The sequence below is a fragment of the Prionailurus viverrinus genome, chromosome B3 (genome assembly GCF_022837055.1).
Source record: "Prionailurus viverrinus isolate Anna chromosome B3, UM_Priviv_1.0, whole genome shotgun sequence".
NCBI lineage: Eukaryota > Metazoa > Chordata > Mammalia > Carnivora > Felidae > Prionailurus > Prionailurus viverrinus.
The window spans coordinates 100181418-100207008 of record NC_062566.1 but is presented as its reverse complement, the minus strand read 5'-3'; the positions used below and the strand labels follow the sequence as shown (position 1 = coordinate 100207008).

The 25591-nt window shown below is 38.2% G+C and overlaps 1 long non-coding RNA gene across 1 annotated transcript; it reads left to right on the top strand.

The window, feature by feature from the left end:
* Positions 1-445: 445 nt before the first annotated feature.
* On the top strand, positions 446-21741 carry LOC125167919 (uncharacterized). Its single transcript, XR_007152988.1, has 4 exons — positions 446-568; positions 1419-1522; positions 4151-4260; positions 20921-21741. It is a non-coding gene; the product is annotated as an uncharacterized LOC125167919 (long non-coding RNA).
* The last annotated feature ends 3850 nt before the right edge of the window (positions 21742-25591 follow it).

Below are 25591 nucleotides of genomic sequence, written 5' to 3'. Positions count from 1 at the left end.
GGGCGTGGAGGGAGGTGACCTGTGGAGGGGCGGGGACGAAGGTGTCTCCTGTGGGCTTTGGGGGAGGCTGCGTGCTAATGGGTGGGGCTGTGGGGCGGGGAAGTCGCTGAGGGCTTTGGAGTCTTCGGCGCCTAGTCCACTGTCCTCGGCGTTGGGACTCCTCAGCCCGCGGAGCTTGCGACGCAGGACCGGGGAGAGATAGGCGGGACGGGCGCTCCCTCTCCCAACCCCGTCGCCCCCACGGAGCTGTCGCGAAGCCCGCCCGCTTGTGGCTTGTTGACCACGCCACTCTCCTAAAAATGCTCTTCCTCAGCTGTGCTACCTTTGCCCTGACCCGAGGAGCGGCGGGGGAGGAAGGCAGAGAAAGGAGGGCGGTTACCCGAGTCCCTTAAAAATGGAGCAAAACGGGAGAAAATCGAAAGAGACAGGAAGTTAAAAGCTGTTGAAAACTGGTTTGTTTGCAGTGTGAATGAAGTTTAACTATTCTGCCCCTTTGAGACCAGAGACGGTGGACAGATAGTCCTCTTCCTCTCTCCTTGTCCCCTTCACTCCGCCCAGGAATTTAGAGGTAAATGTGATTTAAAGTGCTAGACAGATGCAAGCACGCCTGGGGAAGAGTTAGAGATGGTGGAAGAAAGTGGCAACGTCTGGTAAAGCACACTCCTAAACTTGTGACACAAATTGTCACCGGGAAAGACACGTCCTGAACCTTCTCCCCAGTCACTCCACCAAGTGGTCTGCCCAGGCGGATGCAGATAGAACAGCCGCACGCACTTGAGCATGTGGCTGCGCTCTTTCCCCTGTAGTCCGCAACCGGTGATTTCCAGCAGATCTGTTCGTGTAACTCACCAGCCCACGGAGCAAACTCAAGTTTTTTGAAAACTGATTTGTAGAGCTAGTCATGTCAGCAGCAGATGGATGTTTTCAGGGACATAATCTGTGACTGATTATGTTTACAACTTTTCTGCCTTGATCTAAACTCTAGAAAGTGGCCTCTACTGTAGCATAGCAGTTAGGTACAATTGTTAGGATCCTTGTCACTAAAGTCATTAAGGAAAAGCTATCACGTTCCATCTAGAAGTTCAATCTGTGGTGATAAAAATAATGTGTTACTCTGTGCTAGCACTGCTGTAAGTATCTTGCATGTATTTATTAACTCATTTATAGGTTTTTACAAAAACTAATTTATAGGTTTTTGTAGAAATACTGGCATTTGTGTACAAAGAGATGTAAATGTTTATTTCAGCCTTGTCTATAATAGGAAAAAAATAAGTACAAACCACCTAAGTGTCTATCAATACAGGATGATTAAGCTTAAGATACCAAAATACTATAGTTAATTATGTTATTGTTTGAAAGATTGAATATGATAGAATATATTGAATTATTAATAATAAAATATATTGGTACACTTCCAGGTACTATGGCTGCATTGCGAATTATGCCCACAAGGTAGTGGTAAAAAACAACCATTTATTATGCTGACAGATTCTGTGCGTCAGGAATTGAGATAGCACAGCAGGTATGACTTTTTTTCTGCTCCCTTATGCATAGGGCCTCAACTGGAAGGCTGAAGATGGGAATCCTCTGAAAAGTTTTCACTTTCATGTTGGTGATTGATACTGGCTGGAGGCTGCAGGCTGGAGACCTCAGCTCAACTCCCTGTAGACCTCTGCAGGTGGTCTCTTTTTTTTTTTTTTAATTTTTTTTTTTCAACGTTTATTTATTTTTGGGACAGAGAGAGACAGAGCATGAATGGGGGAGGGGCAGAGAGAGAGGGAGACACAGAATCGGAAACAGGCTCCAGGCTCCGAGCCATCAGCCCAGAGCCCGACGCGGGGCTCGAACTCACGGACCGCGAGATCGTGACCTGGCTGAAGTCGGACGCTCAACCGACTGCGCCACCCAGGCGCCCCAGCAGGTGGTCTCTTAATGTGGACTTGGTTGGGCTCCTCACAGCATGAGGGTTAGGTTCTAAGGGTGAGTATCCTAAGAGAGCGAGAGCCAGGTAAAAGCATATTATGGTTTATCTGCCTTAGAAGTCATGCAGTATTAATTCTGCTGCGTTCTCTTTACCCAGGCCCTTATAAAGCCTCATCCAGGTTCAGAGGCAGGGGAGATAGATTCTACTTCTTGATAGGGAGAAGCAAAGTTTGTAGAGAACATGTGGGACCAGAAATACTGCTGTGGCCATTTTTAGAAAACATACATTGTCTTAAGTGCTTAAGACCTTCTAAACACCCTAAGGAGGTAAAATAAACTAATAAGTACAATGGGATCCCATTGATGGTTTTTAAAAAGTACAAAATAAAACCATATTTTCAGATGTACCTGCATTGTTTAACAATACATATTTTTCAAATGACATAGTTTCTAAGTTTAACCTGGGGGGTCAGCCAAGGAAACAATGATCTGTTCAAGTAGTGCAGGGGAAAAAATGGCCAAAGTGTCTCCACACAATTCCCCAAGACACGTTTAATTTTTACCTAGCAAAATGCCTCTCCGTATCTGTGGAATAACCCTGTCCTAAGAAAGATACGACTCCACTGTAATGAATGAGCGGCACCAAGTCTTACTGTTCTTTCCATATTGTCACGTGGCACTGAGCTTTCCCACACCCAGGGGCTCACTTAATGTTGTCCCACAGTTATTTTCAGAGAGATGAGAATTATAAAGACCTACTTGAGGTCAGTGACTGAGTCTTCTTCACTTAGTATTCACATATTTAATATATAAACGGGGACCTGGGGCGCCTGGGTGGCGCAGTCGGTTAAGCGTCCGACTTCAGCCAGGTCACGATCTCGAGGTCCGGGAGTTCGAGCCCCGCGTCAGGCTCTGGGCTGATGGCTCGAAGCCTGGAGCCTATTTCCGATTCTGTGTCTCCCTCTCTCTCTGCCCCTCCCCCGTTCATGCTCTGTCTCTCTCTGTCCCAAAAATAAAATAAAAACGTTGAAAAAAAGAAAAAAAAATAAAAGGGGACCTATTGGGTTTTCTTTTCTTTTCTTTTCTTTTTTTTAAACTACATTATGCTATTCTCTCAGCAGTGCAGAGTGTTTACAATTACAAAGTAAATTCTGGCCTCCTTCCTAGTGAATAAGCTAATAGGATCTCTGACATCTAAGCTCCAGTGACTTGTTTTACATCCCAGTATTAAGATCCCAATGATGATCCATCGACATCAGAAGACTTCCCTAAGAAATCTGTCCTTATATTTGTAAAGTATTTTCAAACTCATGTTTGTGAGTAATATGCTGATATGGTGATAGCATTATTTTAGGTATAGAAATAGGATTAATTCGGGGCGCCTGGGTGGCGCAGTCGGTTAAGCGTCCGACTTCAGCCAGGTCACGATCTTGCGGTCCGCGAGTTCGAGCCCCGCGTCGGGCTCTGGGCTGATGGCTCAGAGCCTGGAGCCTGTTTCCGATTCTGTGTCTCCCTCTCTCTCTGCCCCTCCCCCGTTCATGCTCTGTCTCTCTCTGTCCCCCCAAAAAAAAATAAATAAACGTTGAAAAAAAAAAAAAGAAATAGGATTAATTCACTTCAGCTCTTTGGGCATGTTTGCCTATTTTGAGGCATTGAAAAGGCAACTATCTCTGTGAGCAATGACTTCATGGGAAGGAGGAAGAAATGGTCTTGGAGCAGGGAAGTGTAACAAGGGACAGTCTTTTATCTGGATAATTAGTATTTTCATTGCTTGGCAATATCTTATGATACAATAGTCACTTAGTTACTATTGTCTTTGTTCTCTTTTGAATAATGAAAGGACACACCTTAAGTTTTTTTTTTTTTTAGAAGAAAAAACTCCTCATTAAATCAACTAAAATAACCAACATCAATTTTGAAACAATATCCTCAAGCAGCTTCCTTAAGTTAGCTTGAAAGGAGAAAAGTTCCTTCTTAATTCTAACAACTAGACATTTTTCTCTTATTGGCCAGTTTTCGTAAAGGTAACTGGGAATGAAGATGTTAATAACAGAGAGATGTTTTAAGTTATCTCGACTCAGCAGGATGTCATGTTATGTGCCATAGGCACATATACTGAATAATTTAAATATTTGTATAGTTTTATGTGCCATGTGGCTCTTAATCCTACTAATCCTATCTATTATACATAAAGCCTTGAATATGAGTGTTCTTTGTTTTATCTTAGATGAAAGAAAGGGGATACATCGAATTTGAGGTCTATAGAATTTAATCAAAGGATGAATAGAAGGATGTTGTTTTACCACCTGCAATCCTGGAACACTACGAGATTCCCAGGTAAAGTGCTTTAATTAACAACTTGATTTTTCCCTTTGAATTTGAGGAAGTGACGTTCTGTTCTTTTAATGCTGTGTCCCTTTGAGAGCAGTGTTTGGCAGTCCCAATTGTAGGCACAGATTTCGTTTGTATAACTGAGGCCTCAGGGGAGTATGAGGAATGGGAGAGGACTATGGGCAAATGGTCACTATTTCTGTTACTTTCAACCTCGTACTTTCATAACGTGCCAAGGGCAGGGACAGGCTGATTCTCCTATCTGCACCTGGGTAAGTGAGAGGTGCTGGGCAGAATCATATATTCCTTTATATTAAAGCCATTGAAAATATTTGGTCTCCAATTTAGCTATGCTCTCAGCTGTCGGTACTCTAGAGTTGTTTTTACCAGTTTTCGAGGCTAGCTTCATCTTTGACCACTACTTGTTTCACACTCTCCTTCTCAGCAGATGCCCCTGCCTCCACGTCGCTAGGAAAAAGGAACTCTTCCAGAGACGCACTTGCGCCACTCCCACCCCCCCATGTCAATAAATGCATCTATATCTGCACTTATCCTTATATCCTTCCCCCTCAGTTTTAGAGGGTAGAAGATGACCCAATTCTTCAAGACTAATACCTCTCTCTAGTCTCCTTTTTTTTTTTTAAAGTTATATATATATATATAACTTTATTTTTATATATATATAAAATATATAATATATATAATATGTATATTATATTATTATTATATTATATATAATTATTATATTACATATATATTATATATATAATTATTATATATAATTATTATATATAATATAATAATAATATATAATATTTTATATATTTTAAATATATTTTATATATAATTATATATATTATTATATAGTATATATTATTATATATATATTATATATATAATGTGTATATATTATATATATATATAACTTTATTTTTTAGAGCAGTTTTAGGGTAAAAAGTAGAACAATACACTGTTTACAGTTTCTTTCAAGTTTCCTTTGGGACCTGTCCCATCATCGTTCTCTCTCCTGAATTTTCAGTGGTACGTTTGCTGGCTGTTGCCTCAAAGCTTATAAATGCACCCCATCTGGAGACTCCTCCTACCATCCTTTCTCTCTCTGCTTTCCATCACAGTGAAACTGCTAATCTGTAGTAGGTAGCCACAGTCTGCACTCAGGTGCAAGTCTCTTGTTAGCCAATCAGTTGGCTTCCACCTCAACCCTTCCACGGTCACCTCTCTGGCAAAAGTCACTTGTATGTCCCAAAGGCTAGTCCCATTAGTCTCTTGAACTCTCTTGTCACTTTATTTTCCCATGGCATTTGATCCTGCTATGCCCTTCCGAAACTCCTTCCCTTGGCTTCTGTCCTAATACACCTTTGCCCTCCTCCTCTGAACACCCCTCAGTTTTTCTTTTTTTTTTTTTTAATTCTTTTTTAATGTTTTTATTTTATTTTTGAGACAGAGAGAGACAGAGAATGAGCAGGGGAGAGGCAGAGAGAGAGGGAGACACAGAATCTGAAACAGGCTCCAGGCTCTGAGCTGTCAGCACAGAGCCCGACGCGGGGCTCGAACTCACAGACCGTGAGATCATGACCTGAGCAGAAGTCGGACACTTAACCGACTGAGCCACCCAGGCGCCCCTCCTCAGTTTTTCTTGATATAGTAGACTAAAATCATCACAGCAGTAGCTAGCATTTATTATGGGCCTACCATATATTAAGTATCTTATAAGCAATAACCCATTTTAGTTCTCACAATAGCCCAATGAAATAAGCAGCATAAATTGGTGGTTAGAAGCCAGACCAGAATTGGGTGACTGGCCTATTCCTGAGTCGGTCACCGGAAACCCAGTTATTGGGTGTACTCTTACATCAATGAGGCAAATTTGAGGCTGAGAGTAAGATGAGCTTTTCCTGATATATATGGCTGGGGACCAGGGGAGGTGAAGAAATATCTATAATAAAATTGGGGTTCAAATCTTGGCTCTGCCACTTACTAGCTATATGATCTTAGACAACTTAATGTCTCTGAATTTCAGATTGTTCTTATCAAATATGGGTAATACTGCATGCCTCATAGAGTTTTGGAAGGTTAAATGAATTAATATATATAAAGTGTTCAGACTAATATAAGCACATGGTGTGCCCTCAGTAGATGTTAGCCATTCTCCCATCCCACCCATCTATCCTCAACATTTCTGCCACTGTCGTCCTCATAAAATGCAAACCAAGGGTGTCTGGGTGGATCAGTGGGTTAAGTGTCATTCACAGTGTTACTTCAGCTCAGGTCATGATTTCACAGTTCATAAGTTTGAATCCGCATTGGGCTCTCTACTCTCGGCACGGAGCCTGCTTCAGATCCTCTGTCCCCTGCTTTTACTGCCTCACCTGCTCTCTCTCTCTCTGTCTCTCTCTCTCTCTCTCAAAAATAAATAAATGTTTCAAAAAATGCAAACCGATTATTTCAGTCTTTTGCTTAAACTTCTTCAGTGACTCCCCATTGCCTAATAATCAAATCTAATTGGGGTGCTTTGGTCACAAGTAACAGAAAAACCAACTCAATCTAGCTTTTAAGAAAATAAGGGAGTGAACTAGATCATGTAAAAGACTATCGATGACAAGGTGAACTTTAGGGTTAATTGGTTCAATGATATTATTTGAGAACCCAGGTTTCTTTCTGTCTCCTGCCTTTCATGAAGTCCGCTCCATCCTAAAGCTGCTTTCCTTCCTAATTATAATACAGTTGCCATAAGTGTTTGGGGCTATGTGTTTCTTGATTCATGCCCAGTGAAAGGAAGGGACAGGCTTTCGGTAACTCACAGAGTTATTTTCCCAGAAGCCTCTAGCAAACCTCTCTTGGTGTCCCCTTGATTATAATTGCTCATGTGCTATTCCAGAGTCAGCCAGTGGAAAAAGACTAGGTTTACCCCACTTATTAAATATGGATAATACTAGGCTACCTGGGACTAAGAGTGGGTGAGCTTCTTTGGAGGCATGCATGTTGGGGGAGAAAGGTGTATACTAACAAAACTGAGGTTCTGTTAGAAAGAAGAATGGGGAATGGATGTTAGGAAGGCCATGTTTTGTGTTCACTGCGTAGACCAGACGCTCTTGATCATCTTATTTTGAAGCACAAGTTATTTCTTGCCATTCACAATTTCAACTGAAAGCATTCATTTAATAATTATTGTATATATGAATGAGTGAACTTTGAACCAAACTACTACTTGTAATACCCAAAATGTGTAAGATGATTTTCTGGCCTGTGTATCTGTGCTCATCCTGCTACTGGTTTTTAAAATCATTACCTCCACCATTCCTAATTTCTCTCTCTCTCTCTCTCTCTCTCTCTCTCTCTCTCTCTCTCACACACACACACACACACACACACACACACACACGCACCTACCTTCTCACCACTTGCAAAACTGACTTCTCCCTACTCTGAGTTCTTCCGATTTCTGTGACCAAACTTACTCATGGCTTCTTTGCTCTTCTGTGGCTTCTTTTAGAAGACTTTTTTTTTAATGTTTATTTATTTATTTTTGAGAGACAGAGAGACAGCACACAAGTGATAGGCAGAGAGAGAGGGAAACAGAGAATCCCTCTGTTTGAGTGAGGCTCAAATTGACAAACTGTGAGATCTTGACCTAAGCCAAAATCAAGAGTTGGATGCCCAACCAACTGAGCCACCTAGGCACTCCTAGAATAGAAGACTTTTAAGGATGGGAATTGTGTCTTACTTCTCTTTTTACTGGTAGATGCATAATACATAATTCTGAATGCATGAATCAAAGATTGATCTTGCTCTACCCCTTTTCAGATTGTAAATGTCTCTCGGTATAAATGTCTTTAAACACGTTTATTTATACAGGACTTCTCATCACTAGAAGTGGTAAGAAAAGTATCTTCAAAGGTCCTAAGAATCTAGTAGTATATTCTAGGGTCTTTCACTTCAGATTCTTTTTATTAAAATAAACACAGGATTGGCTAGGGGTGCATACTTGTCTTTCTTGCATTGGTCTGAAGTTGGAAGCAGGGACGAAAACTGGAGAAGCTGTCAGTCATTAATCAAGTCCTGGTCATTGGGGTCAGTTGTTACAAAAGTTAGTTTGGATTCCCACATTGTTAGCAGAGGTAGCACTCTGGCTTCCTCCAGGTCCAAATCAGAGCAGCCTGGCTTCCTGGGTTGTTCACTGTAGATGGGGGTTGGTGGGCAGGTTGCTCCGGGTTGTGGGTCGAGCTCTGTTTTTATGTGTGTCTGGCCATTGTTGGCTACTATAGTCGGTATCAGAAGTCAGGAATGTGGAGGAGGGTCAAAGAGAGAGTTTTGAGGTGCTGGAAATATTCTATAATCTGTTTTTTTTTTTAATCTGAATGCTGGTGATTTCAGGAGTGTATACTTTTTATAGACATGTATTGAAGTGTACACTTATGATTTATGTATATATGTGATATTTCAATACAGAATTTAATTTTTTAATAATTTCGTTAAAAGTAAAAAAAAAATCACTTAGAGATGCAGTTCTTATTGTTAAAATGAACCACTTTGAGACTACGTGTTCAATGACAACACAACAGTCTGCACGCACATGTCTGACTAAATTGTTTGGGCTGTGGGTCACCCCAGCTTGCATGAAATGCTTTAGTGAAGAGACACTTTCATCACTAGGGACCTGAGTCTGGAAACCAATCCAGGAAAAATAAGTGATTTTGTAGATTTTGTTTGAATATTGCATTAAAACACAAGCTATGTGAAGCAAAGTAGTTGTTTCATTACTTTCTTTCTGAATGGGAAAATATAGAAACGACATTACGAAGCTAGGTTTAGAAAGCAAAAAGAGAGCACAGTGCTAAGAATATGTTGTGTTCATTGGGAATGTGTAGGTCTCTAGTCTTAAAATATTTTGATTTGTTGTTCATTTTCATATGTGTACAAAACTGTAAAATCTAAAATGCAACCCTAGTAAAGAAATAAAAAGAATATGATAGCCAAGGTATTTGTTATGTTATATTTATACACTGTAATGGAAGTCCCTAAGTAATCTATAAACTCACAGCTGCTTCTCAGAGTTCTTATAGGAGAAACCTTTGAAGTTCAGGGAGTGGTTAATGGCTCCTTTGATCTTCTTAGTCCTTTTGCACTTCAGGGAGCTTTGGAGGAGGGCAACTTTGCTTATCACTGAACCTATTGTTAAGCTAAAAAAAAAAAAAAAACCAACAAAAAAAAGCAACTTCCTAGATCTATTGAGATAGGTGGTGCAGGTGAGGGACTTTCCCAGACTAGCTGTAGAAACTGCTCCTTCTGGCCTGTTTCAAAGAGTCAGTTCTGCCCACATTACCTCTCCCCTAATCAACTTACAGTACCTGTATGGTTGGTTAATTGCCTCCACCCATCCTTTTTTAAAAATGTCCATCTTATTTGTGTTTGGCATATTAATATGTGCATTAATTTACTTTCCAAAACTTTTCATGAAATATTCTTTAATAGAATTGTTTTCCCTTGAGAAATATGAAAAACTCTGAACATGAGGATATTTGAGAAGTCAGATTCAAGATGATTATAGTTCTTGGGGTGCCTGGGTGGCTCAGTCAGTTAAGCAACCAACTTCGACTCAGGTCATGATCTCGCGGTTTCATGGGTTCGAGCCCTGTGATGGGCTTTGTGCTGACAGCTCAGAGCCTGGAGCCTGCTTCAGATTCTGTCTCTGTCTCCCTGTACCTCTCCCTGCTCATGCTGTCTCTCTCAAATATAAATAAACATTAAAAAAATGTAAAAAACATAAAGATGATTAAGTTCTGTAGTGTCTTCTAGTAGCATCTACATTAAAGGTCATTGTATCATTGAATCTATTAAATATAAAATATTTGCATTTTTACATGTATTCAGTAAAATATTTTTATTAAAAAAATTTTTTTAATGTTTATTTATTTTTGAGAGAGAGAGAGAGAGAGAGAGAGAGAGAGAAAGCGTGAGTGGAGGAGGAGCAGAAAGAGAGGGAGACACAGAATCTGCAACAGGCTCCAGGCTCTGAGTGGTCAGCACAGAGCCCGTGGCAGTACTTGAATTCACTAACTGTGAGATCATGACCTGAGCCGAAATCGGATAGTTAACTGGCTGAGCCACCCAGCCACCCCCCAGTAATATTTTTAAATATATATGTGTGCTCTATGAAAAATGTTCATGCCTAGACTTTTGTCTTAAAACAATATTTGAAACAACTGCCTACCCATAAACGAATTTGTCTTTATATTATAAAGTTTTTTTAAGATAACTTCTGGTGTTTTAAACAAGGTAATACATGCTCATTCTGAAGAGAAATGCTGAAAAGTGTAAGGAAGAAAAGTGCCCTTTTTTTAATGTTTATTTTTGAAGGAGAGAGAGCAGGGGTGGGCGAGAGAAAGGGGGACAGAGGATCCAAAGCAGGCTCTGTGCTGACAGCAGTAAGCCAGATGTGGGGCTTGAACTCTTTGACCATGAGAATCATGACCTGAGCCAAAGTCGGCTGCTCAATTGACTGAGCCACCCAGGTGCCCCAAGAACAGTATTTTACATGTGATGATGCTCAGAAGGAATCACAGTATATGATGCATTTTCTTCCAACCTTTCTATTATGTAAATATATAATATGTACTTTTATGTATGGGAGTGATTAGCTTATTTTGTATATGTAGTTTGTATGCTTTTATAAAATGTGTTGTATTATTTTCTTATGTCTTTAAAAATTATAATTATTTTATGAATTATAATATATTTACTCCCCTATTTTTGGATGAAAATATCTTTTTGTAAGGATTAGAAACAATTGGTTAATGTATCAGAGTGTCTCTTTTTTCCCCATAAGGGGCATGAAAATTAATTTGAAAAATCTCTTGAAATATATACACACATGCACATGTATCTGTTAAGTGAGAATAGGATTCAGGACTACAGTGCTGAATGAAGAACTCAAAGCATCCCCAGGACCACCACCATCACAACATGTATCATCTTTTTTTTCAGCTTTTTTTTTTTTTTTTTTTTTTTTTTTTTTTTTTTTTTTGGGACAGAGAGAGACAGAGCATGAACGAGGAAGGGGCAGAGAGAGAGGGAGACACAGAATCGGAAACAGGCTCCAGGCTCCGAGCCATCAGCCCAGAGCCTGACGCGGGGCTCGAACTCACGGACCGCGAGATCGTGACCTGGCTGAAGTCGGACGCTTAAGTCGGGACCTGGGGCACCCAGGCGCCCCACAACATGTATCATCTTTATATTAATATGCATGTTCATCAGTGAGAGTGAGTCTTCAGAGAAAGTTTTGGAAAAGTTGGATATAATCAAACAATCTCACTTATTCATCCATTTATTCAGTAAACATCTGTTGCTCCGCTGTTAGGCATTGTAGGTATCAAGGTGAAGGGCAGACTTAGCCCTTGCCCTCACAGACCCTATAGTCCTGATAAGGACAATCAAACCAGAGAATTTAGTAACATACAGAAAGGGCTATGACAAGGAAAGCAGTGATTATGGTAGGTGCATATTGTAGGGGCAGCTGTATTTTCCCAATGAAGGCAACATTTAACCAGAGACTTGAAAAGCAAGCAGGAGTTAGCTAAACAAAAGAGACTGGATGGCCAAAGCCTGGGGAAGATCAGAATGCCTGGAAGGTGGAGTGAGGAAGCAGAAGAGGAAGCTGGAGATATAAGCCAAAGCCAGATCTTAAAGGGCGTTGTCAGCCACCATAAATTTAGATTTTATCTCGAGAGGTACTGGGAATCCGTTGAAGGTTTGTTCTTTGAAAAGATCACTCTCTCTGCAGTCTTGAAGATGGATGGGAATGGGAGGTAAGGGAGACAAGGATTATTGCCGAATTACAGGTGGGAAAACCAGCTCTTTAGCTATAATCTGACTGCAGGGTCCTTCCTATGTGATGGCTGGAAGTGAAATTCTGTAACCATCCTTCTTTTCATTCACCCATTCATCACATTTAGCTTTTCACCCTTTCAAACCAACCTAGCACATATTAAGCACTAACTAAATGGCTGTTGCTTTTTTGTTCCTTTATGTGTTTGGAAAAGGAATCCATCACCTAACTCTACTTTTGCTCTTCTTCTAAAGAATGAAGTGTTAGAAGAGAAAGTATCCATCCTAAGGGACTTACCCACTTTTTTTTTTCCTAATTGAGGGACTTCTCCACTTTCCTACAATGGCTCAACTATCCTGAGCCTATTGCCAAAGTCTTCATTTCCTTTATAAAAGCTTTCTGAGCTTGCACAGAAAGCCCATAAAATTCCTGATTTGTATAGAGGACAGTGCCTCGATTCTGCTGGATTTTGCAGTAACATGCAGGCTCCCCCCCACTGTAACAGTAATACATGTTCAACATAAACACAGAGAAGTGGAAAGAAAAAAGCCACACATAGTGCCACCCTCAAATGATAACCATTATTAATATTTTGAGGCATTTTATTTTAGTCTTTGTCTATAGTTTAGGGAGAATTGCTTTTAGATCATTGTGATACATACACACACACGTATATTTATATTCTGAATTTTTAAAACTTAACAACATAGAAAAAGTTCACGTTATTTTAAATATTACACTAAAATGTTAACTGTTGCAAAAATTTCACTGTATATATTCCAATCAAATTCAACACACAACCATCTTTAGGTTGTTACCAATGTTTGTACTATAAATAATGCTATGATGAGTAGTTTTAGCATAAATTTTTGGGGTACTTAGGATTGCGCATTTGAGATAAATTCTTAGAAGCAAACCTAATAATCCTTTTTTTAAGGCTTTTAGTATATACTGTCAACTTGATTTACAAAAGGGAGTGTACCAAATTTACTTTTCAACATATGAAAGTACTTGTTCTTTTATTATTATTATTATTATTATTATTATTATTATTATTCAGAGAAACATAGAGCATGAGCTGGGAGAGGGACAAAGGGAGAGAGAAAATCCTAAACAGGCTCCACTCTCAGTGCAGAGCCTGACACAGGGCTTGATCCCACAACCCTGGGATCATGACCTGAGCTGAAATCAAGAGTCGGACATTCAAACGACTGAGCCACCTGGGCACTCCAAGAGTACTTGTCCTAATTAGACAATATTAAAAAGAAAATTTTGCTAATTTAATAGGCAAGGAAAAATGTTTTCAAAATAATTTAAAATTTTAGCAGTGTATTTATATAGCCATAAAAACTAAGTAAGCTAAAGGGAGAAACTGACTGCAAGGATATTAAGCCAGACTTATCCTAACAGACAAATTGGCTGCATCTTGCATAACTTGGTAAAATGAGTACTAACCGTCAGGGTTTTAGTATTCCTTGACATGAGGCTAGATTTTTGTTTATGTATTTACTTCTGCTTGACTCTGCTTCTCTTAACTTTTGATCACAATATTTTATAAATTAACTCAGAGATTTAAAGGAATAGGTATACCATAAACCATAACACTAACATTAACTACTGATCATGATGTTTTTTGTTTTTTAATTTAAATGTTATTTAGTTAACATACAGTGCAAAATTGCCTTCAGTAGAGTTCAGTGATAAATCACTTAATACAACACCCTTATTGTATGTGCCCTCCTTAATACCCATCACCCATCTAGCCCATCTCCCACCCACCTCCATCCATCAACTCTCAATTTGTTTTCTATCATTGAGTCTCCTGTAGGTTGTTTCCCTCTCTTCTCTTTCCCTCCTCCTTCCCATATGTTCATCTGTCCTGTTTCTTAAACATATGAGTGAATTGCTGATATTCCACATATGATATTCCACATTCCTCATATGTGGACAATATGGTATTGTCTTTCTCTGGTTGACTTATTTCATTTAACATAGTACATTCTAGTTCCATCCATGTTGTTGCAAATGGCGAGATTTCATTCTTTTTGATGGCTGAGTAATATTCCATTGTATATGTATATGTGTGTGTGTGTATATATATATATATATATATATATATATATATATATATATCACATCGTTATCCATTTATCAGTCAATGGATATTTGGGCTTTCTCCATAGTTTGGCTGTTGTTGATAATGTGCTATAAACATTGGGGTGCATGTACCCCTTCAAATCTTTATTTTTGTATTCTTTGGATAAATACCCTAATAGTGCAATTGCTGTATCATAGAGTAGCTCTATTTTCAGTTTTTTGAGGAAACTCCATAGTGTTTTCCAGAGTGGCTGCACCAGTTTGCATTCCCACCAGCAGTGCAAGAGGGTTTTCCTTTCTCTGCATCCTTGTCAACACCTGTTGTTTCTTGTGTTGTTCATTTTAGCCATTCTGACAGGTGTGAGGTAGTATCTCATTGTGGTTTTGATTTGTATTTCCTCGATGATGAATGATGTTGAACATCTTTTCATGTGTCTCTTAGCCATCTGAATGTCCCCTTTGGAAAAGTGTCTATTCAAGTCTTCTGCCCATTTCTTAACTGGGTTATTATTTCCTTTTTGGGTATTGAGTTTGAGGGTGGTTTTGAACATGAGGCTTTGAAGTTCATTTAGCAGTGAGTTTATTTTTTTCATTAATTTATTTTTTAATGTTTCAAGTTTTTATTTAAATTCTAGTTAGTTAACATAATATTAGTTTCAGGAGTAGAATTTAGTAATTCATCACGTATATACAACATCCAGTGCTCACCCCAAGTGCCTTCCTTAATACCCATCAATCATTTAGCCCATTACCCCATCCGCCTCCCCTCCAGCAACCCTCAGTTTGTTCTCTATAGTTTTCTTTCCCCTATGTTCATCTCTTTTGTTTCTTAAATTCCACGTATGAGTGAAATCATATGGTATTTGTCTTTCTCTGAATGACTTATTTTGCTTTGCATAATACTCTCTAGACCCACCCATGTCATTGAGTGAGTTAATTTTAGATGGAAAAGTTAAAAGCTGAATATTAAATTGATAAAAATAATAATGACTTAACTAGAGAAAACACAAGAGGGCAATATTGCACAACAATAAATATGTTTGTATCAGATAAAAAATAATTCAGTATTTTTAATCAACTGTAATTTTTTCAATAGACGTTTAAAATCTTGTCAATATGTGTTATCTTTTTATTAACAGTGATAGAAGAGTGACTTTGCAAGAAAATCTAGTGCCAACATCAATACAATGAATTTTGCATGTGTTTGAGTTATGTTTTTTAATCCTCAAAAGAAGTGAATCTACTTTCCATTGACCACTACATATTGCCTGGTTTCAGTTTATAGAAAAGCAAGGAAGTTGACCCACTATAGAAGTGACACCAAAAATAAAATATTTTTTTTCTCCTGGAATATATATTTCAAAATGGAAATCATTTCATTTTTTTCTGACCAGGAATATGTGATCCATTAAATCTCCATGAAAGAGATTTTTCTTTTAAAATAAAATTTTTTTAATAAAAAAATTAATGAAATGCTAAAGGAAGAGCATGTTCTAATGATTCGATAAGCAAACATGTATTTTTTTTGCATACTTTAATTTCCTGACACTTGAATAAGACTATAATCTTGATTAACTGACTAGGCCCTAAAAATTAAGAGCATGAGAAAATGAAATGTTTAAGACAATTACATGCACCTTTGTATGTGCAAATTCTCACAGATCTTGATTTCATCTACAAAGCAAGCACAGAGATAGTGTCTGTGTGGTCATACTTCCCATACCCTTAAACTAATTTGGAGTTTAGAGTGCCAAACAGGAGAGAGAGAGAGAGAGAGAGAGAGAGAGAGAGAGAGAAATAGGTGTTTTTCTGAGCATACTGGTGGGAGCAAGCCCAGAGGATTCTGTGATCAAGTACCTCGTACTTAGACAAGCAACATAACATAGTAGTTAATCACATGGAGAATGAATCCTCAGTTTCTGCCACATACTAGCTGTGTGACTTTGGGCAAATTCTTAACCTCTCTGTGCCTTATTTTCCTTATATGTATAGTGCAGTTATAATCATTCACATCTCATGAAGTTTATTTTGTATATTAAATTAATATATAAATACTTGGAGCAATGGTGCAAAGTAAGCTTTATTTAATAATTTCTAGGGGCGCCTGGGTGGCGCAGTCGGTTAAGCGTCCGACTTCAGCCAGGTCACGATCTCGCGGCCCGTGAGTTCGAGCCCCGCGTCGGGCTCTGGGCTGATGGCTCAGAGCCTGGATCCTGTTTCCGATTCTGTGTCTCCCTCTCTCTCTGCCCCTCCCCCATTCATGCTCTGTCTCTCTCTGTCCCAAAAATAAATAAACGTTGAAAAAAAAATTTAAAAAAAAAAAAAAAAAAAAAAAAAAAAAAAAAAAAAAAAAAAAATAATTTCTATTATGCGAGGGAGCCTAGGAAAATCTCTAATGGAAATAAGAACCCAGATATTAAAAAATGAAACAGGCAGGAACCCTATTTGATATACTGAACCAACAAGAAAAAAAACTTGAGATTATAGCAAGTTTTCTTTTTGTTTTTGAGTTTATTTATTTTTAGAGAGAGAGAGAGAGAGAGAGCACAAGCTGGGGAGAGGCAGAAAGAGAAGGTGAGAGAGACAGAGAGAGCTTGACATGAGGCTCGAACTCATGAACCATGAGATCATGACCTGAGCTGAAATCAAGAGTCAGATCTTAACCAACTGAGCCAGCCAGGCACCCCAGTTATGACCATTTTTCAAGGTAAGTTTGGCTAAGGGTTTTCTATAGTTCCTAGGGAGAAGGACTCAGAAATTAACAATAGCAATTTACTAAATGCTGTAAAAGTTTTGTTCACATTAGCCATGTAGAAACCATATCTGCTTCTTCCTCCACTGTGAGGAATGGTTAGTTATTCTAAAGTCATTTGTTTAATGCCCATAAAACTCTTTATTAAAGAGACCCTTAAGGTCCAGTGCTGTTACTCACAGAATCCGAACTAATGAGTATGCTTCAAATAGTGGAGTTAGGATACAGGTTTCCTGAGAAGGCAAATGAGACAAGCAACACCTTCTAGAAGGAAATAAGCAGAGGCTTTTTTCTGTCATATACAACATGACTTGTGGTACAGGATGGTTCGGTCAGGTCACTTTCATATTCAGAAACTAATTTCTCTTCCGGCAACCCTGAAATTGGAAACCCAAGATATATGAGTTCTATTCTTGTCACTGCCATTGCTATGTTCTGAGCACAGGTAAAGGATTCTCTGTGATTCTTTTTGTTCTTTGAGTGAATTTTTCATGTCCTTTATCATGGTTTCTAAGTTGTTTGAAATATAGAGTAGATAGTTAAATGAGTCATTTAAAAAATTATTAACAATGCTGTACTTTTGCTTTGTAGTATTCCATGTATATTTTAGTTTCCACTTTGGATAGAGTGGTTAAACTCTGACAATATCTTGCTAGGAAGAAATAATCACAGTAATTTAAGTGCTTGTGCACATTTCTACAGAGGTCATTTTGAAATATCAATGAAAATTTCTATCGTATCCCTGTGGTGCTTGAGCAATTCTGAATGCTATTGTGGTTTGAGAGGGTGCCCAGTGGGCTGGGAAGATTTCTTTAGGGAAAATTGCCTGGCTGACTTTATTATAAGTTTATCTTGGTGAATTACTTAAAGTTATAGCTTTAACTTTTCAAGTTCTGGCATTTAATTTCCAAGTTCTGGGCTGAGCAGATTAGACCAACCAAGATTGTAAGAGACTGATTATAAATGCAGCTAGCACTGTGCAGAAGATAAACACAATCCCCATCCTCATTGAGCTTAAGGGAGAGAAAGAGTAAACAAATAATTGCACAACTAATTATCAAGTTAAAAACTCTGAGTAAAAAGTCCTGGGAGCCATAGAGCATGTGACAGGGTATGATCATCAAGTAGATTATGAGAAAAGACTTTTTGTTTCTTATGGTATACATTGGTATTTTTGTTTATTTAGTTAAATATGTTATCATACTGTAATAAATAGCTGCATCTGTCTCCACAATAAATGTATCTATTCCACAGACTTATAATTTACAGTTTGCTTATCAGGGTTCTCCAGCTTCAAATTGCATCTTCACCTTCTGCTTTTTCTACACCTTTATGTAAGCCATTTCCAATTGTTGATACATTCTTTCTTCAAATATGCTAATATCACAGATCAAGTTATATGAAAGGAAGAAATTCTTTTAGCTTCAGAGTCTTGTCTTTCACTGTTTGTTGACGTCATTTGTCAAAATCTGGGGTGTTTGGGTGGCTCAGTTGGTTGAGGGTCTGACCCTTGGTTTTGGCTTAGGTCATGATCCCAGGGTCGTGGGATCAAGCCCTGCATCCAGCTCCACACTTAGTGTGGAGCCTGGTTGGGATTCTCTCCTGTCTCCCTCTGCCACTTTCCCTGTTCATGCTCTCTCTCTCTCTCTCTCTCTCTCTCTCTCAATAATTAACAATAATAATAATAATAAAAATAATGATAATGATAAAATAAATCTGAATTTGTGGGTTCCTTAGTGCCCCACTACACTCATGGCAAAAACAAAAACCATTCAGAAGTTAATGTATGCTCTGATCAAAGTCCTGTGCCTTCAGCATGAAGTAGCAGGAAACAGCCACCTAGCCAAGTGGCATAAAAATTTATAGCAGTGTTATTCACAATAGCCAAAAGGTAGAAACAAGCCTAATGTCCATTAACAGGTGAATGGATAAACAAAGTGTCATATGCAATGAACTATTATTCAGCATTGAAAAAGAATAAGGTTCTAATACATGCTACAATATGAATGAATCTTAAAAAAAATCATGCTAAGTGAAATATGCCAGACACAAAAGGACGAATATTACGTAATTCCACCTATACATGAGATACTTAAAACAGCCAAATTCATAGGGATGGAAAGTAGATTAGAAGTTACCACAGGCTGGGGCGCCTGGGTGGCGCTGTCGGTTAAGCGTCCGACTTCAGCCAGGTCACGATCTCGCGGTCCGTGAGTTCGAGCCCCGCGTCGGGCTCTGGGCTGATGGCTCAGAGCCTGGAGCCTGTTTCCGATTCTGTGTCTCCCTCTCTCTCTGCCCCTCCCCCGTTCATGCTCTGTCTCTCTCTGTCCCAAAAATAAATAAACGTTGAAAAAAAAAAAAAATTTAAAAAAAAAAAAAAAAAAGAAGTTACCACAGGCTGTTGGGAAGGGAGACTGGGGAATTCTTGTTTAATGAGTATAGTTTCTTTTTTTATTTAAAAAAAATTTCTTTTAATGTTTATTCATTTTTGAGAGAGAGAGAGAGCGCATGAGCAGGTGAGTGGCAGTGAGAGAAGGAGACACAGAATCCAAAGCAGGCTCCAGGCTCCTGAGCTGTCAGCACAGAGCTGGACGCCAGGCTCGAACCCACAAACTGTGAGATCATGACCTGAGCTGAAGTTGGATGCTTAACCGACCGAGCCACCCAGATACCACCTGAATTATACACTTTATGGCAAATTTTATGTAACATATATCTTACCATAATAAAAAGATACAAAAACAAAACAAAAACAAAAGACTATCTGAAAAGTTGGGAGAATGAGGGGAATACAGTCACCTGTCCAGATGCTGTCACTATGGGATGCCCAGTGCCTTGTATGTCAGTATTGTTTCTATTATAAAGCTAAAACATTTTTTAAATTTTTGTGTTTTTCTTTCTACACTGAATATTTTCAACATTTTTAGCTACCTTGTAGTTGTTTTATTGTCCATCCAAAGTATTTTTGCATGCAAGGAATACTGTAGTATTATCATCATCATCATTATTATAAAATCTTGGATTGCTTTCTTTGTTCCAGTATCCTATTTATATTGAGGGTTTAGTGTACCTAATATTAGCCTGTAACAACATGGATTACAAGGAGAATGTGGTAGGAAGGACAGTGCTGTAATATTTTGTGTGATTCTGTTGAGCTTTTGTTCTTAGCATGTCCTTACTGTCAGATGGAATTGCAATTTTTTCACCTAGTTGTATGCCTTTTGGAGATGACATAGGCTTCTGTTGACCTCAAGAGGATGCGTGGATTAGGACAAGGTCTACAAAGAAAGTGTAGGACTGAAGATGGTCCTTCCAGTATGAGAAAACTCTTTTTACAGAATTAATAAACATATATGCAAACCCTTTTACTTCTAACACCTATTTGGTCCTGTAGAAATATTTTAATCACCACATGTTGGGAGCAGGGCAGACTTGCTTTGATTTATAAGAAAAAAAACAACAACACTCAAATTCGTAAGTTTTGGAATTAGCTAAACCTCTTTAAAAACTTGCTTTATGATATAAAAGGATCATAAGAAAATATACCATTATTCTTTAAATTATGGAAATTATTTAGAGATATCTTTTATTATTTAAAATTATCAAATAATATATTCTCACTTAAAAAGCCAACAACAATGGCAGATAAAGAATAAATATGACAGTTTCCCACTTCACCCATCGCAGACAATACTGGTCTTCTGAAATAACCAATGTTAACAGGTCTATCTTTTGTCTATCTAGTATATATAAATAAATAATAATAAATAAATAACATAACAACAAATAAAATAATATATGTTATGAATATAATAACAAAGCACATTGTTCTGTAACTTGGTGTTTCCTACATTTATTTGTTAAAATATTTAGGAAAGAAAAAATAGATTATTATTATAAATATTGCCTCATTTCTTTGTTTTTTTGTTTCTCATTTCTTTTTGTTTGTTTCTCATTTCTTATGTTTTGCCCAGTGGGGAGCCCAATGCAGAGCTTGAACTCACAACCTTGAGATCAAGAGTCGGAAGCTTAACTGACTGAGCCACCCAGGTGCCCCACCTCTTGTTTCTTTATCCATGAAATAAGTATAAACAATAGAAAAACCTCAAAGTGTAAGAAAAAATTGTTTATGTCTGTTCTCCCTGTTTTATTGCAAGCTCTTTCAGGTCAGGGACTGTGTCTGCCCAATCTTTGTAGCCTCAGAACCTAACACAATGCTTGGCACAAGATAAATGCTCATTAAACATTTGTTAAGTATTGTTGACTCAATGGGCAGTATTTATCATCTTGTATTGGTAGAGTGTGGTCCTACAATGTGTGCTTCAAGGTACAATATATTGCTAATGCAGTGATGTGCTCATATAGTATGTGAACCTGGGCTGTTTAAGATACCACTACATATCACATGGTGAAGGCCACAGGCTACTACCTGCCTTGAGAATTCAGGAATCCAAAGATATGAATCACGCACAGATGGTTTTTTTCTCCCAGAGCCCGGTAGAGGTGACATTCCTCTCTGTCAGATTTCTAAAATGCACACCATGAGCCTCAGGGAATCTCCGAATCCTAGATGGCTTTAATAAACAAAGAGTTTGGAAGGGCCTTTTAGTTTTTTGTATAACAGTGTTAATCTGCTAAACATTTGAAAAGTCTTAATCTGCAGAATATCAAGTAGAGGAGCAGTTGTGTTCTCAGGACAGGGTGCCACAGCAGCAGTGAAATTGCCACACTGTATAAATATGGATTAAACACAAAGAATAAATAGAAATTTAGGTACACTTAATTATTACATACTTTTGCCCCAAACTTCATTTATCCCTTTAATTTCAGTGTTTAAAAATTACTATTGTGAAGCATAGTCCATAAAATGCTATTTTAAATTTATGACAATATAATATTTTAGCAAGTTCCTAACCTTGAATCCTGTTGCTGTTGTGTGGCTTTGGTCAGGAAATCACTTGACTCCTTATTATTGGCTTAGACTAGTCAAAAATAATCAGCTTGCCTGACTTTAACCTTTAGTCTTTTGGTTGTGGTTTTGTGTAACACTTTGTTGAGGAAGACGAAAGGCTGTGTCTCAACTCTACCAGAACGTGCCATGATCATGATGAGTCAGCATATCTGTCATGGACATGCAAAGGAGGAGGGCAATATATGTATGGTGGTTTGTGCTGTTTTTTGTTTATTCTGTTTTAAGTTAATTTTAAGGTTTCTTCCATTCTAAAATATAAACATGGAAATAAATTAATAATATATTATCAGCGAAAAATTATAATTATGTACAAGTCCTTTCTGTGTATACATATTTTAGCATAAAATAAATTCTGGAAAGATACTTATCAGATTATTACTTGATAATCTCTAGATGATGGAAATAAGGATATTTATGTATTTTTGTCTTTATTTTCTAATTATTCTTCAGTGATCATGTTTTGCTTTTGTAATAAAATTGGGAAACTTTTTAAAATGTCTGATTTCCAAAATGTACTTAAGTGAATCTGCAAATTACAAATTTTAACAGGTATAAAATTATATTTAATCAAATCATGTTAGATGAATCATTTATTTATTGCAATAAGCAAAATAAATCTAATAGACATTGATATTATCAAATAATATTTTATGCACATGCTGAATACTAGTATCTATGAAAACTTTCTTTATTAAATTTTAAATTGAGGGGCACCTGGGTAACTCAGTCAGTTAAGTGTCTGACTCTTGATTTTGGCTCAGGTCATGATCTCATGGTTTCATAATTTCAAGCCCTTCATCAGGCTCTTCACTGAGGGTGTGGAGCCTGCTTGGAATTCTCTCTCTCCCTGTCTCTCTGCCACTCCTGTGCTCTCTCTCTCAGAATAAGAAAATTAATAAACATAAAAAATAAATTTTAAATTGAATAATTATACATTTTACAGCTATAATTATACAATTATATGTTGTACATTAAAATCTCCAATAGTACAAAAGAAAGTACAGAGTAAAAAATAATCTTCCTCTTACCTGAGACTTTCTGTCTTCCTTCCAATGACCATCACAATCAGTGGTTTCTTGTATATCATTATGAAATCACCATATGATACATAATCATATATATGTATGTATACTTTCTTCTTCCAAACAGAAGCATACCAAATATAGCATTGTATATATTTTTTTAACATTTTATTTATTTTTGAGACGGAGAGACAGAGCATGAACAGGGGAGGGTCAGAGAGAGGGAGACACAGAATCTGAAACAGGCTCCAGGCTCTGAGCTGGCAGCACAGAGCCCGACGAGGGGCTCGAACTCACGGACCGTGAAATCATGACCTGAGCCGAAGTCGGCCGCTTAACCGACTGAGCCACCCAGGCGCCCCAACATCATATATATTTATTTGCTTTCTCTTGATAATGTGTGTTAGAGATCATTTCCTATTAGCTCATGTAGTTCTATTCCATTTTTTCTATGGACTGCAAAATATTCCATTTTAGGATGATTCCTAATTTGTTCAGTTAGTCCTCTGTTCATCAACAGTTTCCAAAATTTGTTTTAGCTATTTCAAACAATGCTGCCTTGAATAGAGTTACTCATTTATATTTGAGCAGTTGTGTGAGCGTTCCAGAGGAGAAATTGCTGGAAGCACAATTGTTAGGTCAAAGACATGTGCATTGAAAACATTGATAGGCATTTTTCAGATTACTCTCTAAAGAAGTTTTACTAATTTACATCCTCACTATCTTGAATGAGAATGCCAGTTTTATTAAATCAATGCCAACAGTTATTTATAGGTGGAAAATGGTAACTTGTTATAATTGCCATTGCTTTAATTATGAGTAGTGTGATCTCTTTCTGCATTTTTTTATACCTTACTCTGAGAATTGCCTGTTGCTGTTCATTCTTCATTTTTCATTGCATTTTTTTCCTAAGAGCTCTTCCAGAAATGGTTAATGAGTTAACAGATGATACTAAAACATTATCTAAAATTAGTTTCTTCTAAGAAGAAGTTGTTTGTCATTGGTGTCTTGAAAAACAGATTCCGTTCCACTTAGTTCAATAAACACTTAAGGGAAGCTTTCCAAATGCAGAGCCGTACCCTCCACGGGGACAAAAAGATTAAATGGATAAAAGCCTAGCTCAGGAAGCTCACAATTTAATACAGAAAATGAAAACAAAAAGCTGTGCTCTTAAAATAATATTATGAGGCTGTAGGAAGTGCAAGAGATTACTTTAAACAGATTGGAGTCAGGGAAGGTTTAATGGAGTAGGTGCCATATGAACTGGGCCTTGAAGGACGAATGTATTAGTCTCCCAGGGCTGCTGTAACAAAGTACCACAAACTGGTGGCTTACAACAGCAGAAATGTACTATCTCACCGTTCTGGAGGCTAGACATCCAAAGTTAAGGTATTGGTAGGGCCATGCTGCCTCTGAAACCCAGGGTAGAATCCTTCCTTGCTGCTGCCCAGCTTCTGGTGGGGGCTGGCAATCCTTAGCATAGGGTCACCGGTCATATTGGATTAGGACCCACCCTAAATGACCTCATCTTAACTGAACCTGATCATCTGCAAAGACCCTATTTCCAAATAAGATTACATTCATGGTACGGGAGTTGGGACTTCAACATGTCTTTGAGAGGGGGAGAGAGGGGATATATTTTCATTCATAACAATGGATAATATTCCAACAGAGGAAAAAGGGAGGGCAGTTGGTGAAGGGTAGGTATCCTAGGAGAAGAGAAATGAGTAAAGACTTGTCAGTACAGGGCATGTCCACAAACTTCAAGTACTTTGTCCAGTTTTTTGAGAGCATGTCACAACTAAGAAAACTGTGGGAGAGGGTCTTATGCCCATATTCTCCAGGGAATGGTCAATGACTGAAGCTTTCAGTCATTGGTGTCTTAGGGAGATTATGCTGTAGTTTTGTGGAAAAGTAATTAGGGGGAGAAACTAATGGAGGCAGGAAAACCAGAGAGGAAATAATTGCAGCTGCCTCAGAGAGGTCAGGCAGCAAACACCAGACTTCCAAAGACAGTGGGTTAGGGTACATGCGCTCACCTTCAGACCCTCTCCACCTGGGGCACAAAAGGCCTGCTTGCTTGTGATTTGAAAATTTCCATAATCCAGAGGCTCTCCCCACCCCACCAGAAGATTGCTTGAAATATACCCATATATTTCTTTATCTGACTGGGTTGCTTTATGAGTTGCAGTATTGCACCTGACAAAGGTCACACATGTTGCTTACTCTAAAAGAGGCCCCAGGGTTGTTTGTGACTCTTTGGAAGGCCTTTCTTTCTGATTTTTCCTTAGCATTTTCAGAACGACTCACCAAAATATCTTCAACCAGGAAGTGAAATTTGAAAAACGTCTTCTCCTTTAAGTTCTTAAGAGGTTTTCTGTACCTTTTGCTCAAAAGAGTATATAAAAGTGGGTTAATGGCTGAATTAAGCAGTGCCAGCCAGGCAGATATTGTCTGCATCTGCAGAGGAAGTGTCCACCCACTGTTTACCATTGTGCTTGCCTGCGATATGCTTACAATTATGTAGGGGATCCAACAACAATAGCAAATAAAAGTCACAAGAAATAGATGAAAGGTACCATTGTATATTGTGCAGAGGTGTTGCACATTTCAAAATGTCCTGTTTTCTGCCCCAGGGAGAAGAGGAGCTG